This window comes from Primulina eburnea, chromosome 9 (genome assembly GCF_022965805.1).
Source record: "Primulina eburnea isolate SZY01 chromosome 9, ASM2296580v1, whole genome shotgun sequence".
NCBI lineage: Eukaryota > Viridiplantae > Streptophyta > Magnoliopsida > Lamiales > Gesneriaceae > Primulina > Primulina eburnea.
Genome location: NC_133109.1, coordinates 22,070,560 through 22,086,580, shown reverse-complemented (window position 1 = coordinate 22,086,580; position 16,021 = coordinate 22,070,560). Strand labels below are relative to the sequence as shown.

General features: G+C 37.0%; 1 long non-coding RNA gene across 1 annotated transcript; it reads right to left on the bottom strand.

Annotated features, from left to right (window-relative positions):
• Positions 1-12,426: 12,426 nt before the first annotated feature.
• Positions 12,427-14,844, bottom strand: LOC140840452 (uncharacterized). The gene is made up of 2 exons (XR_012119992.1): positions 14,400-14,844; positions 12,427-14,227 (listed from the first exon to the last, which is right to left on the bottom strand). It is a non-coding gene; the product is annotated as an uncharacterized lncRNA (long non-coding RNA).
• Between the last annotated feature and the right edge of the window lie 1,177 nt (positions 14,845-16,021).

Here is a 16,021-nt window from a genome sequence, read left to right as displayed (position 1 = left end):
AGCTTAAATAATTAATTGGGTGGTCAGTCAAAATCGAGAAATTTTACGTTTAGGGGCAAAACGGTCATTTTACATCTGGGCAATAGGAAAAAGGTTGGCAGCGTCCCGAACCGAATGGTCATAACGCATGTTAAATGATATATTATGATGATTTTGATGAAAATATGATGTTTTATCATTTATGGTAAAGTTGTGAAAATTCTACTGTTAAAATGCTATTTCTGGAAAGTCATGATATTTTGTGATTTAAAAAGGAGAAGGAAAAATGTTTTTAAGGTTGTGAATTGACTGTGACAAAGTGGATATGATATATAATTTTTGGGAATATCGTGAGGGAAAAAGCCACCACAGAGAGAGCCAGTTTACAGGACAAGGCCTCAGAGGAAGCTCAACGATCGTATTTTCATTTTACGTCGATGCCTGGTGCCCGTCCCCATGCACAATGGTGAGCTAAGACTTATCAATCGACCAGAGGATAAAAGGTTAGTCACTTTCGAGGATCAAATTTCACCCAAAATAATTAATGATTGAAAGCTTTACGATTTTACAATTTACGATTTATTTATGCTTACAACTTTATTTTAATTAAAATTATTATTTTAATGCATGTGCTTGTATATGTATTATTTGCTACTCATATTTAGAACGTGTTGAGTCATTAGTCTCACTAGATTTGAATGTTGCAGATGATGATGTTATTAAGGGAGGACGCTTGAGTAGATCGAGTCCGTCTGTACACTCCCGAGGGTCTTTATTTTTACGCATTAGCTTGACAGTTAAAAAGGTTTAAAATATTTTTGTTAATAGTTTTATTAGAGATTTTAATGCTTTATTTTTTTCTAACGTTCCAAAAAAATAAAGATCCATGTAAATTACATACATGCAATTTATCAATTTCTTATGGATTTTAATTAAATTATTTTAATGCATTAAATGTATGATTTTAACATGAATAAATTTTTTAAATTCTTGGTTTACTAAAGTTTCATGTATTAGGGTTTTAAGTTGCATTTCGCACTCGAACGAACAACGAAGATCGGTGATAATTAGGAAAATATTTTTATTGAATGATTAATTTTTAATTATTTAATATGAGGTGTTTTTAAGTGTATTTTGTTTTTTGAAAATGGACCTTGTAGGGTAATTTTTACTCGACGGGTCATATGTTTAACCGTTACGCAAAATTTAGCGAATCGGGAGACTTTTTGAGGGCTCGGGGAATATTTTCAAAAACTTAAATAAAAGAAATATTTTTTTCAGGAGTGTATTTGAACTTGATGGGTTTATTTTATTGATTAATTTGCTCAAAACCCTTTTTAATCCATTTAAACTTTTCTTTAGCACCCATTAGCAACTTAATTACCATCTTAACTAAAACCTAAACCTAATTTTTAATCATTGGCCGCCCACTTCTATTTCCCATCAGTGATTCTCGCGTGAAAACAGCAGCTCCTCTCCTTCTTTCAGTAGCAAAGTCACGGCCCCTTAGATTTTCAAGAAAAAACTTCTTCCCTGCTTCTCCGGTTCACATCCTACGCGCATATCTTTGAGTTTCGAGCATATAAACTCAAAGGCACACCCAAAATCTTGTTTTTCTCACCAGTCACATCATAATATGCTGGTTTGTGTGTTTATGTATGATAAATCTTTTGATCTATTATATGGTATCATTTTTGCATAGTTTTGACATGAAATACACCTACACTTTGATGAAATTCATGTTTTCTTGACTTCTTGTGTAAGGGGCTGGCGGTTTGAGGTGTTAGGAGACTGTAAACGTTTGGAGTTAAGGTGTCAAGGGGCTGGAGTCACGAGTTAATCACGTTTTGGGGAGGGCCGATCGGTCTTCTTGATGGAAATATGATTTTTTCGTAAAACCGCACAAGTTATGAAATTTCTGTGTCACAAAACCCGTCAACCTCTGTTATTTCGAATTCTGCGACTTATAAATCTGTTTTCTGGAACTGTGTTCAACATATTATTTATATCACTCTGTGTTATCTTTGACTCGATAGAAAATTCATAATTTTCTGATAAGAAACGAGGGAGATATAATTTGTTTCGTAAAACCGCACAAGATGTGAAATTTCTGTATCACAAAACTCTTCACCCTCTGTTATTTAAAATTCTACCACTGATAGGTTGGTTTTCTGGAAATATGTTCAACATATGATTTGTAGCACTCTGTGTTACCTTCGATTCGACAACAAATTCGTAATTTTCTGATAAGCAACGAGGGAGATGTGATTTTTTTTCGTATAACCGCACAAATTGTGAAATTTCTATGTCACAAAACCCGTCACCCTCTGTTATTTCGTATTCTGCGACTTATAGGTTGATTTTCTGGAAATGTGTCCAACATATGATTTGTAGCACTCTGTGTTATCTTCGATTCGATAGCAAATTAGTAATTTTCTGATCAGACACGAGTGATATATGATTTTTATCATAAACTCGCTCAAGCTGTGAAAATTTGTGCATGTTTTTCACGTTTTCTCAAGTTGCAAGGGTAGGCTCGGCCAAGGAGGGCTGAACCAGGCCATGGTGTGATCCAGGAGGGTTTTTTTTATTAATTTAAAAATAAAAAATATATTACAAAAATACTTCAAAAATAAATATTATTCCAAAATACGTTAAAATGTGATCGAAAACAACGGAAGCTGAGTACGTGGCCCAAATTTATTCTTTTCCTTGAATAACTAGCGCCCGAGCGGTAGGATCTTACCGGTCGGGCGTGAGGATGGATTTTTGTTAGTGTTCACATAAGAGTTGGTGCCCGAGCGGTAGGATCTTACGGCTCGGGCGCGAGTGGTGCATGTGCCAAGTGAATATTATAGAAGACTCGACGCTCGGACGGTAGAATTTTACCGCTCGAGCGCGAGTACCGCACATTGGGAGAAAAATTACAGAGGAGTTAGCACTCGGGAGGTAGAATCTTACCGCCCGAGCGGTACTCGATTTGGAAAATATTTTGAGGATGATTTCATTGAGATTTTATTTAATCATCGTAGTAGTAAACAATCATCCGAATTATCGTTGCTAAATGTTTAATAATAGAGAATAACAATTGCGAAATGCATTTTCTAGAGAAACAATATTCGTACACTCATACACTATATTATTACTTGACATAGTGCACTTGAGATTAATTTGAGCTTGAATATTATTAATTTTTACTAAATATTTTACATTGCAAGTTTCGCTTGATCAAAATCTTGCACTCATCAACTACATGTGATACTAGAATAAATGTTATTGTTGTTTATTGTGTATACTTTAATAATATAGCTTTTATTCATTTTAAAATACTAAAATATATATATTGTACTATCTCTTAATCTATTAAAACATATAATGGTTAAAATTTAAAATTCATTTAATAACATTCAATAACACCTCATTATCGTTCATACGATCCAGAGAATCCCATAATTCTTATAGCATATATGGGCGAATGCGTGTAACTAAATCCAATTTTTCACCTACAATTAAACAAATACAATTACATATCAAAAATTTATATGAGATACACATTATATTACGATAATAAATTTTAAATATTACCTTGCACCATCTGAAGAAACTGGAATAATGGCATCTGGATCAATGAGAGGTACAACTAATGTTAACCCATCTCGATCGAGGTTAACACATTTAATCATTCTTCTTGCACATATCTCCTTATAATAATAAAAAAAAAGTTAAACAAAAGTAACCAAAAAAAAAGTTAGTTACAACTAATTGAAAATAGAAGACGCTGGGATCTTCTGGACCTTGATTATATGTCATTCTGAATAAGTTGTCAAAGTTAGTTACAACTAATTGAAAATAATAATATAATTATGAATGTTTGTTTGTGAGAAAAAACATATAATAAACAAACATATAATTGATCATAAATTAAATAATTACAAGTCCTCAGTCATCATCATAAATGATCGATTCTCACATATCTCAGTCGACTAATTGCCAATAATATAATTCCGCAAGAAAATTTTGGAATAATCATCTCAAACAAATAACATGAACATTAATTTAATGATTTTTTATAAATATAAATAATTTAATCATGAACATTTAATCAAGGTGTAATTACTTTAAATAAATAAAAAACAAAGTGGAAATTTAGAACAACCGACCGAATCTAATCGTCGGAATTTCGTCGGAATCTCGCTGGAATTGCTGGACACGTCTGAAAATTTAAGAAACAAAAACAAGCTTCAAACACAACATTAACTAATAACATGTCAAACAAAAGTGAAGCCAAATCTCACCGGGATCAATAAAAAAAATTACCTTAAAAAAAGTATGTAAACTTCGATCTAAGGCTAAGGTAAGTGAAGGAAGGAGATAGGTGACCGTGCGAAGCAGTGACGCTTGTGACCATGCAGAGCAGATGGCGGAGCATCCGTGCTTTGTAAGACAAAGCACGGATGCTCGTGACATGGCAAACCATCCATGCTTACAAAGCACGGATGATCGTCACATGGAAACCTATCAGTGCTTACAAAGAACAAATGAAATAAAATGGAGTAGAGCCGCACCTACAAGGCGTGGATGATGAGCCACGTCGATGCCAGCTAGTCATTTTGCACCCGGGTCGAATTAGAAGTCCTGGCAGCGCCCTAAACACGATTTTACAAGTTTTTAAACATTTATGATATCATGAATATGACCTTATTACGTAAATATGAAAATACGTTGCATGCATGATTTTAAGAAAAATTTACGTATATGCATGACTTTATTAAGTGATGAATATGACGACATGTTTTGAATGATGAGAGTTGGTTGTTAGTAATACGACGATATGATGAAATATAAGGCCAAGGGTCAATGGATGGCTAATGTTGTCGCTGATGTCCCCACCGCAGGGTACCACAGTTACATGTAGATAGATCCATCGATTGACACGATGATACAAAAGTCACAACTAATGAACCGAATTCAATTAAAAAATTTATACGTATATGATGATATGATGAGACATGTTTTGACACGTTATGCTATTATATGACATGTTTACGTTTATACGTTTAAGATCATGAAATGCATGTTGATTACAGTATTTTTCATTGTTGCATGTTATATATATGTACTTGCTATTAACGTTACAGGTGTGTTGAGTCTTTAGACTCACTAGGTGAGAATGATGCAGGTGAGCATTTTGATCAGGAGACTGGAGGTGATGATGACTGAACGGGCGGAGCTGGTGGCGCACGTTAACCCGAGGACCTTGTATTCTTCCGCAAGAATATGATTTGTTGGCAACACGTTTAAACATATTTTTTTAATGGTTGATGATTTTATTTTGTTGAGGGTTTGACAAATTTTTGACTTGCTAGACGTTTTATATTTTTAAAACAGTAATGGTTTAGGTTGGTTGCTCTTTTCATAATTTTAATTGTAGTTATTGTATTCAGCAGTGGATGATTTTACAAAATGCATGTTTCGAATTTTATGGATTTACGTAGGCATGGTTTCGGCCATTGCATTTTTAAAAAAAATTGTTCGATAGAATTTTAAAATGAGCAGACGTTAAAATTTAGAAGTAGGGTGATCTTGTTAAAGGTTGGAGTTGAATTTTGGTAATTGATGATTTAGGGATTTTTATGCACTTGAGATTTTAAATATTAAATTATTTTGATTTATGAAAATATTAAGTTAATTTAGATGATGAATTCGAAATTAAGTATAAAAAAATTAGTAGAATTTTAAAGTTAAAAAGTGGAGGACGTTTCACTATATATCCAAGAAATTTACCCCTTTCTGACCCCAAAAGTGCATATTAACGAGTTCGGCTTGACCCCATCCTTTTGAGGGTAGAGAAAGTTTCTTCTAGGTCAGGAATAAAGCATGCTACTCCTTTTGATTTAACCAAGATGTCATCCACATAGAATTCCACATTCCTTCATACTTATTTCTCAAAAATTTTATCCATTAAGCACTGGTAAGTGGGCCCTGCATTTTTTAGACCAAACGACATAACAGTATAACAAAATGTTCCACTTGAAGTTATAAAGCTAACCTTTTCTTGATCTTCCCTGGCCAAGGGATTCCGATGATAGCCTTGGTAGGCATCCATAAAGCCCAATAATTCAAAACTAAAGGTGGAATCTACAAGCCGATCAATCCGAGGCAATGGATAACAATCCTTAGGGCAAGCTTTTTTTAAGTCCCAAAAAATGCACACACATCCTTCACTTCGCTACCACCTTCTATACCAAGACCACATTTGACAACCAAGTTGGGAATTGAATCCCCAAATTTGGTTGGCTCTTAGTAACTCGCTTACTTTCTTTGAAATTATTTGGTCTTTTCCTGCCCAAAGTGTCTTCTATTTTGCATTACTGGCCAGGATCAGGGAGTGGTGTTTAACTTATGCTCAGCCACATGGGCCGGGATCCCGACCAGTTCCACAAGGGACCATGCAAAAACATCCATATTCTGCTGTAAACAAAGCAACAACTGATCCTGAGTGGAAGGTTCCGGTTCTTGGGAGATTTTAGTGATCTTCCCTTGTTGTCCGGGGATCAAAGTAATCTCTTCCCGATCTTCTCTCATTACTGTCTATACTTCTTCTATTGCGAGAACTCCTCCTCCTCGGTCTCTACTGCTCTCTGTTGTCTTAGCTTTCTTTTTTTCTATCTGGACAGTTTCAGCACGACACTTTCGTGAGGAAGGCTGATCGCCCTGAACTTCTCCTACCCTGTCCTTTACCAGGAACTTGATCTTTTGATGATACTTGGAAGCGACAGCGTTGAAGGTTTTCAAAGCCGGCCTTCCTAATATGAAATTATACCGCTTACCTCCGTGAAAGTGGTCATGACCGATTTTCTCGAATTCCCAGATCCTAATGTCAAGGGATTATGATTTCCCCTCGAGGATGAACTGTGTGCCTGGAAAAAACGAAGAGAGCTATTTCTACTGCTTCCAGATTATAATCTTTCAGGTCTGTTTGATCTAAGGCCTCTTGGAATATAACATTGACAGAGCTCCCTGAGTCCCCAAAGACCCGTCTTATATCATAATTTTCTATTCTTGCCTAGATGACCAGGGCATCGTTAATAGGAAGGCTGATACCTTGTAAATCTTGGGGCTCAAAACTAATGATCGAGCCCTCCTCTTCTCTTGCATCACCCACTTCAAGGATTTCCCGTCTACTCCACGCTTTCCGAGATCGGTTAGAATCACCATCTGTTGATCTTCATGAGATCATTTTAATCACTCAAAAAGTGGGGGATTCTCTTCGATCCTTTCCCTCCCAAGACCCCTTGACACGATGGGCTTATCATAATTCTCTGGTTCTGATACGAATCTGACTGAGCGTGGCGTGCAAATGATTGGAAGGAGATTTAGGGAGCGTCTTTGTTTCGGACCTTCAAGCTCAATAATGATGAATCAAGCATATCCAAGCAAGTGGTGGAATTCAACAAAGAATATAATGAAGGAGTCCGAAACAACCAAGCATATGAGTGCAAAATGGCCCGAGAGAAGCAGTGCAGCAGCACGCGCTAGCGCAGATGTGCAGAAGCAGCAGAGCGCGCTAGCGCAGATGTGCAGAAGCAGCAGAGCGCGCTAGCGCAGATCAGCAGAAGCGGCGCAGCCGGGCGTAAACAATGCAGAATCTCGAGCGCCACCGCACGAGATCCCACGCAGCCGCGCGACCTTCCCTGTAGAATTTTTTTACAACTTCCTTTATGACTTTTTGCACTACTTTTTCATGTTTTATTGATTATATAATGATTGTATGAGACCATGAACGAACCAATTTAGATTGATAAGAAATATTTTGAGGTTTTCTCTCAATTCTCAAGGCTTTTGAAGCATTGTTCATTACCAAATCAAAATTATCAAAGATTGCATCTTTGTGGCGTTTGTCAATTGTTTTCGCACGGATTGTCAAAAACAAGTTCTTTGAAGGTTCGTATGAAATTCGATTGTTATTATCGTTGATATTTGTTGCTAAGTGTTAATCGCTTAGAGGTGAATATCACAAATCGTTGCTTGTTTCAAAAGATCGGGACAACATAATCGATCCTTGTTCGTTATTGAATTGAGGGCGTGATTTCAATTAATCGTGTTTGCTTCTCATTCGTACGAGGATTCTTATCAGGTTCAGTCCTAGGGGTTTTGTACCCTACTGGGTGTAGCGAGCCATGAACTTCGAGGTACCCAAGGGGTTCCCCTAGCTTTCTTGGCTGTTGGACTGAATTTTGTTGGATTGGTCCTGGGATTGTTCTTTCTCAGCTTCCTGCACTAGTGTCATGATAACACTCTTGGTGCAGCGTACATAATTTTAGAATGACTCCAGGACCCTAAGAAGATCGTTGAGACTAAGAACTGGTTTCTTTCTCCTCTCACAGATGAATGGCGCTTGGTTTTCAAGATCTTCAAGGGAGTATAATGCAAAAAACACCCCAAAGGGTTTATTTTCTATATCCGGTCATCCGTCCTCCCTTTTCTTTCGCTCTTTTCTTTTCTAACAGCTTCTCTTTTCTGTTTCGGGTATTCTTCCGTTAAGATATATTTTTCAGCTTGAGATAATAGATCCTCAAAATCTCTCGGCAATTTTTTACCAGAGATCGGAAGAAATACCCTTCCAGGATTCCTTGCGTGAATGTCGTAGTCTTGGTCTCGGGTGTTAGAGTATGTGCCCGACAAGCAAACTTGTGGCTAGGGCTTTTATTGGCTCTAATGTAAAACAATCTGTTTTAATAATATTTTATAATTTTATTCGATTATAGCATTATACTTTATCTGTATACCCAAGCAAGCTGCATAGATAAAGTCCTTGAATATACAATAGGTACCATGAGGTCTGCGTCACAACGTAAGATCATGAAACACATTAGGAAGTGTACCGTATATTCTAAACATGTTCCTAGTCGAATCAGCCGCCTAAAATAAGGATAAAGTTCGCTCGAGCTAAAGACTATCATTTGTGGTGTAAACGCCATGTTTCATTGGCAAGGGCATGAAGATGTCCATTCGCACATATGGGTGATCATATGATGATGCACTGAATAACCCTCCCTCGGACTATCCAAGTGGTTCCCACTTATCGAGTGGAATAGTCCGCAGTTATGGTTGTACACCATTAGTCCTTTGACCCGGGACAATGTAGGAGCTATACGTACTAGCATGCACTTTGATCCGTTTACCGACTCCATCGAGGGTCATCAGGTGGCAAGGTTGGGTGTAGTTTCGAAATACTTAGGAGCAAATGCATGTAGTCGGGGATTCACCATTCGCATACGGGTGAAGATATCCTATGTAATCTGATGAGTTAATAATACAAGGAGTCTCTGGCCAGGGCAAGAAATGTGCTTTAGGGAAAGGTGTTTTCCTAGTTGCACACACCATACCACTATTAGTACTCAAAGATAAATCGCATCGTTATCGAATTCATATGCAACTCTCGATAAACCAATGGTTGCAGATTCGATCGGGATATATGTGTTAAAGGGGCCGTACTGTACGCTAACCATGACTAAAGGTTCTTGTAGGCAGTATCAGTGATACCTAGTGGATCATGAGGCGATGCTACTAGACGCTCTTACTATGATTCGATGGGTGCAATCAGAAATGAGTTCTTACATTCTTGATCAATGTGTTGATGAAAAGAATGGGGTTAACTAGGGTAAGCCCGAATAAGAATAAATGTTATTCTGAATCACATGGAGACGTGAACTCACGGCTAGCTGTATCCCTGAACCATTGAGGGTCACACAAGTATCGAATTATGTGTTCTCGTTGAGATAGTCAAATTTCAAGGAGTTGGAATTTGGCGACTATAGTTTGATGGAGATCAAACATGAAGATTATGAAGGAGTTTATGAGCTGATCCCATAGGATGGAAGAAGTGGAAGTTATCATGATTGCTAAATAAGGAAGGAGAGTATAACTGCCTGTTTTGTGAAGGAGTTCACTAAAACTGGCAGCTGCCAAATATGGTAACTGCCATATATGGTAAGTTCCAAATTTGATAAATGAAAATTTTGATCTTCGAAATTTTCGATTTTCATTACATCAACAAGATTTGTATCCTTGGTACATCGGTGCTCTCGGATTGTCGTTTGGGGTTATAATGAGTTCAGAATCATTTCTTTAGTGAATTTGGAATTTACTAATTAAATTATTGTGCTAGTAGTGGTGACTATTAATATACACAAATTCTCATAAATATTCTAGAAGAGTCTAGAATTAAATTAACCTAGGAGTTAGGTTATAAATTAAATAATAGTTATTTAATTTAATATACATATACATGTATATATTTTATATGGTGATATAAAATATGTATATATGATATTATTATATAATGTATTATTAAAGGTTAATAAATACATTATATATTAATTATGTGAGAGTTTAAATACAATGAAATTATAAGAGTCCTTGTGGGAGAAGGATTCCTAAAGTCTCATTCTATAAATACAACATTAGGGCTCATTGTTGGAAGATAAAAAAATATGCACATAAAATCACCACAAAATTCTCCCTTCTTTGGTCAAATAAGTCACGGCCATATGTGGTTGGAAGATTATTAAGTCATGTAATTTAGTTTAGATTAATGACTTAATTAGCTTCTATATTAATTGATTAAGAATCAATTAATTTCCAACCTTTGAATTGAAAGTCACGGCCAATTCAAAAGCTTTGTGAAGTTTCGGCCATCTTTTTTCCTTCCACCGCCGCGCCACCGTCGATGCATCGTCTCCTGGATTTTGGAAATTCAGAGGTTACAGTCTCAACGCACAAATCGCTTGAGATTTCTAGTGCAATCCAAGCGAGGAACAAAGTTTTTGATTGTGTACTTAATTAGGCGATCAAATCTGAAGAGAAGTTCGTAGAAAATTACAAGAAGGGCTATATCCAGCCTAAACACCGGAATAGTTTGGAGTCCAACGTTGATAACGCAAATGTACAATTCTAAACGCCCTATGAATGTTTTTGAACACACTGACGCCCAAGAACAAAATATTTTAAACTTCCGTTGCGTCTTGGGTGCGAGAATACGATGTCCCAACATCAGGTGCATAGGAATGTACTTCCAATGCTGCTTTATTGAACTTGTGGATGTAAGCTCTCAATGATTCTTCTCTGCCCTGCTTGATCTTAAACAGACTAAAAGCTATTTTCTTGTATCTTTTGGTGCTACTGAAGTGATGTAAAAAGACACTTTTGAAGTCCTCAAAGGTTTGTATACTCTAAGGATCTATCTTCTCGAACCATCATTGGGCTGAATATATGAACGTAGTTAAGAGAGTTTTGCACTTGATCTCATCGCCATAACAATGCAACATGACCATGTTTTCAAAACGAGTTAAGTGCTCTTCAGGATCCGTGTTTCCGTCATACTCTCTTATGTTTGTTGATTTATAGTGGGCTGACAAGGGCTCATTAACTATACGGGTGAAGAAATGACACCCTCTTGGTTGAATTTGGGAAGTCCGAGGGGACCTGGCCTACCCTTCCAACTTATTCAGTTTTTGTCTCAAGTCTTCTAGTTCTTCAGCCACGGTAATGGCTTTGGAATATTCCTGGGAACTTTCTTCTTTTTCATCATTCGCTCCGTCCCGAGAAGGAGATTCTTCCTGGGACCTTTCCTCTTGGGATACACGACTACTGCTGGGAGGTATCTTTTCTGCCACGGCCTTATGAACAGCCGGTGTTGTCCATTAAAATAATTTTTCAGAATTGATCATGAAAGTTTGCTGGGGTGGAGTTTCTTGGGGAACCTCTAACTCTGAGGAATACATTCTGGAATTGTCTCTCCAGGCTGATTTTCGAGTAGAAACCATTTCTTCGTCGTAGATCTGATTTCCCACAAACGACACCAATGATGTCAACCTGGTGAATTGGGTCTGAGTGCAGTGGGCAATCACGTCGGGTCGGGTTAGTTTCTATAGTTGAATATGTTGGAGCTTGAGCAGGATATGCCCTGGCTCTGTGAATATGAACACTTGAACACAAAGAACATTAGGGGGCGCCAGAAAATTCTCCGGCCTGATCACTTCGACGCTCAAGTCAATTAAGTATTTGATGAATATATTGAAATTCTATGCCAAGGTTCTATTTCTCAATAAATATCAATAAAACCTGGTATTTATAAAAAGGACGTCAATGATGGTCTTATTTTCAGTGCCTAGCTGCTACTTATGATAGATGGTTGCTAATGCCCTGCTAACTGATACTGTTAAGTTTGATAACTCATACTTACTCCAATTGAGTTAAATCACCCCTACACGCATAGAAAGATAGACTAATGCTAATCTAGTCGTGGTGCCCCATATCTACGGGTGCGAACATGACACTTGTACTGGAGTGCCCGTGTAAAGGCCCGTAAATTCGTGTTCGTAAATTTGCGGAAAAATTAAAAAAATTTTCTTTTTAAATAATTAAAATGTCTTATTCATAAGATAAACTGATAAATAAAGTTTAATATTCAAAATAACAGCGGAAGAATTCCATGTTTGCAAAGTATCAATTTAAAATAATTAATCAACAGATAAAAACTGAGTTCGGAAAATAACAAATGCAAAATATGAGGTCTTCGGGTTCCACTACTGCCGACCCAAGCTAGCTCATTGGTCCCCACCCTCGGCCCCGACATCATCAGTACCTACAACAATCAAGTCTAGTGAGTCTAAAGACTTAGCATGCATATATCGTAAATAACAAGTAAATACATAAAAATCGCCTGCATGTGAAAATATCATGTCATGAAGTTTAACTTAAAATATCATTCCATGAGTAATTATAATACGTGCATAACTGAAATGAAAATATCGTAAGTGATAATGTTTGCTCCTTGAAGCCCTGTAATGAAATAACTTGTAATAATTTTCTGGTGAGATTATGGTCTACGCAAGTGGCCCCTGAACTGACCGGTAACTGGCGACCGGGTGGTACAAAACTGAACTGACCGGTAACTGGCGACCGGGTGAAGTAATAATCCCATGATAGTAAAGTGACCACAAGCAATATCGCATAAATCTCAAAATGAATATTTTGCACGTAATATAATTAAATAACATCGTTAAATATCCTGTAATAATTTTACTGATTGGGTTGGATCGCTCCCAGGCTCGCCGCGACTTAAATCTAACATGAAAATTATGCAATTGATTTAACTTGACCAAACTTTGTAATTGAATCCAAAAATTTAGACAATTACGCCTATCGACTTCGTATTTAATCGTGACTCCGTACCAACCCGAACCGACACCGAACCATCATTTAGTCATGATTAAAATACGCCTAAAATGATGAAATAATGCTCCTAAATTTACAGTACTCGAAATTTAGTGAATGGAGGCCAAAAACATGAAACGCTCTTTCGAGAGTCATTTTGGCACATTGCACCGTAAATTCTCGTACGACCTCTAAAATGATCCGAATCACGAACGGCCAAAAACATGACCTTCCCAACTCATTGAGGTACTGTCCAGTCCAAGGCCATAGGCTAAAAGTCAACCAAGGACCCGGAATTCACCTCTGCACCGCAGCACACTTGCTGTCAAAAATTACAGCAGCAGCGCTTTGTTTTCCTTGTGTCGTTTGCGAGGCTAATGGCCATTGGGGCTTGAACCACCGACCAAAACCTCTTACCAACATCCTAAGGAATGGTTTGAACCATGGCTAAGGGGCCTAGGCCAGCCACAATCCGAACCACACCAGAAACACGACCTCACTCCTAGCCGAGAACGTAATCTGCGCGCTTGGGAGGTTTTGCTTTGTTTGCTGTCATGGATTTTTCCAGTGGTCATTTGGTTGACCATGGCACGATCCATACATCAAGGATCATGGTATGAACCGTGGCTAAGGGCCAGAGACCAACCAAGATTCACACCACCCCACAAAACCAAAACTTCACATGCAGAGAAATGAAAGGGCCGAGAGGCTGTTTTTGTTCTTTGATTTGAAAACCGATGCAACCATGGACCAAGCCTTGAAAGGCTGACTTGGTCACGTCTTAGACATAATAAGGAGATGTTCTAACCATGGCTATGGCCCCTGGGGCAGCCAATATTAGATTCATCTCCCTTGACAGCAAAAATAGAAAATCGAGACACAATATGACATAAAGGGAGAGTTGCTGTCATTTTTAAATTTCCAGCATGTATGGGGCTTGACCGAACGGACCAATACGATCCTAACATGTCCTAGTACATGTCTAGATGCAGCCTTGGGAGCCTGGAAGTCGAGCCATACCCTGAACCTTCAAAACAGCAGAAAACGTGAAGCACAAATGGGAGTCAAAATCTGTGCAGAATTTTTTTTTCTATGCAAGTTGCTGTATATTTCGGTTTTTGCTCCTTAAATCATGAACATGTGATGTTTTAAAATATTTATAAGACTTGATTGAAGAGCAAAGAATGATATAAACATGCCTGGAAATTGATTAAGGAAGAACACAAACTAAACGACGGCACGGCGGAGTCGGATTTTTCTTTTCTTATTGTCTTGATGGAAGCTCTCGATTTATGCTGCTGCTCACACACTATTTTGCTGCTATTTTACTGATATTTTCGAATGAGGGAAAAGTATGGAGTGCTAAGGAATGAAGGGGAAAAATACAAGGAAAAATGGAGAAGTCAAGTCATGCATGCATTTAGATGCTAGCTAGGTACAAAGAATGTGTTTATTGTCAATCCCATGGTCCCCTCCAATATGCTGCACGTGAATTGTGCTGAGTTTTCTTCTGCATTTCGGTGGAATGGTGATGGAGAGAAGACTAGGAAAATGAATGAGAAGTTGCAAGGAAAATGAAGGAGTTATGCAATGATTTAGGATGAAAGTTCAAAGTCAAGGAATTGATTAGCATGTCAAATTATTCCTTCCTTGGCTGCTGTACAAAAAGGTGAATTGATAGGCTAGATTAATGTTTTGATTAGGTGGAATACAAGTGCCTAAATGATTAATTTTTGATAAGTAAGAATTGAGGGAATTATTATACTAAGGAGAGCTAATGAGGTTTGACTAGGATGGGGTTTACCAAATTTAATTAAATTGGTTGAGGGGCCGAAAATAGCAATGAAATTGGTAAGGAAATTTGTTGATTTTTGTTTTTAAATTCTTAAGGTTTTAAAAACTAATAAATATATATTTTAGTGAATTATTAATTTAATTTAGGATAATCATTTTACATGGCATGGCTAATAAATTACTAACATGCTAGGTTGAATTTTTTTTAAATAAAATAGGCCTAGATTAATTTATCCCATTTGATTACACATTTTAATTTAGTTTTTTTTTAATTAATTATTGAACATAAAAGAATTAATTAGCAACTTAAGTCTAATTAATTAATTAAAATCCTAAAACATTCTTTATCATTAAAATAAGTTATTTCTTGGCTTAAATTAAATTTAAGAATATTTTCTTATTATTAATCTTATCTCTAATCTCCAACTCCGGTCCGGCCTCGCGTATTTAACTGAAAAGATAACACTTAAACTACTGAATAAAATACTTAAGTTTAAAGAAAAGAATTTAAATACTCCTGCACTGAAAATTCTTTTTAATTTAAATACTAAGAATTATGTATGGTTTATACGTAGTCCAATTTACGAGTTCTACCGCCCGGGTAAACAACCTTAAGGCAAATCATTGTTTTTATTTGTATTATCTGGGCTCTTACTCCTCGGACTCTTACTATCCGGGCTTAACGATGAACACAGCTCCTGCTGAACATGGGGTAGGGCCGTTCCACTCTTTTGACTACCCTAAATCCATAATAGAGATGACCGAATACGAGATATTTCTCGAGGTATCCTGAAGTGTTTATGGCAAAAGAAAACCTCTTCGAAAGAATTTGATTCGGAAGAAGAAATCCGAAGATGGAGAGCTTGGCTTATATGGACTTACGAAATGGGTCTGACTTCTCTATCGGCCCAACAACTTTTGGTATTCGCCACGTGTTTCACTTGCTATAAACACTTGATGTCCATTGTTATATGTGGAGGCACTATCATCATATGATATAGATGAACAAGATTCATCCACATATATG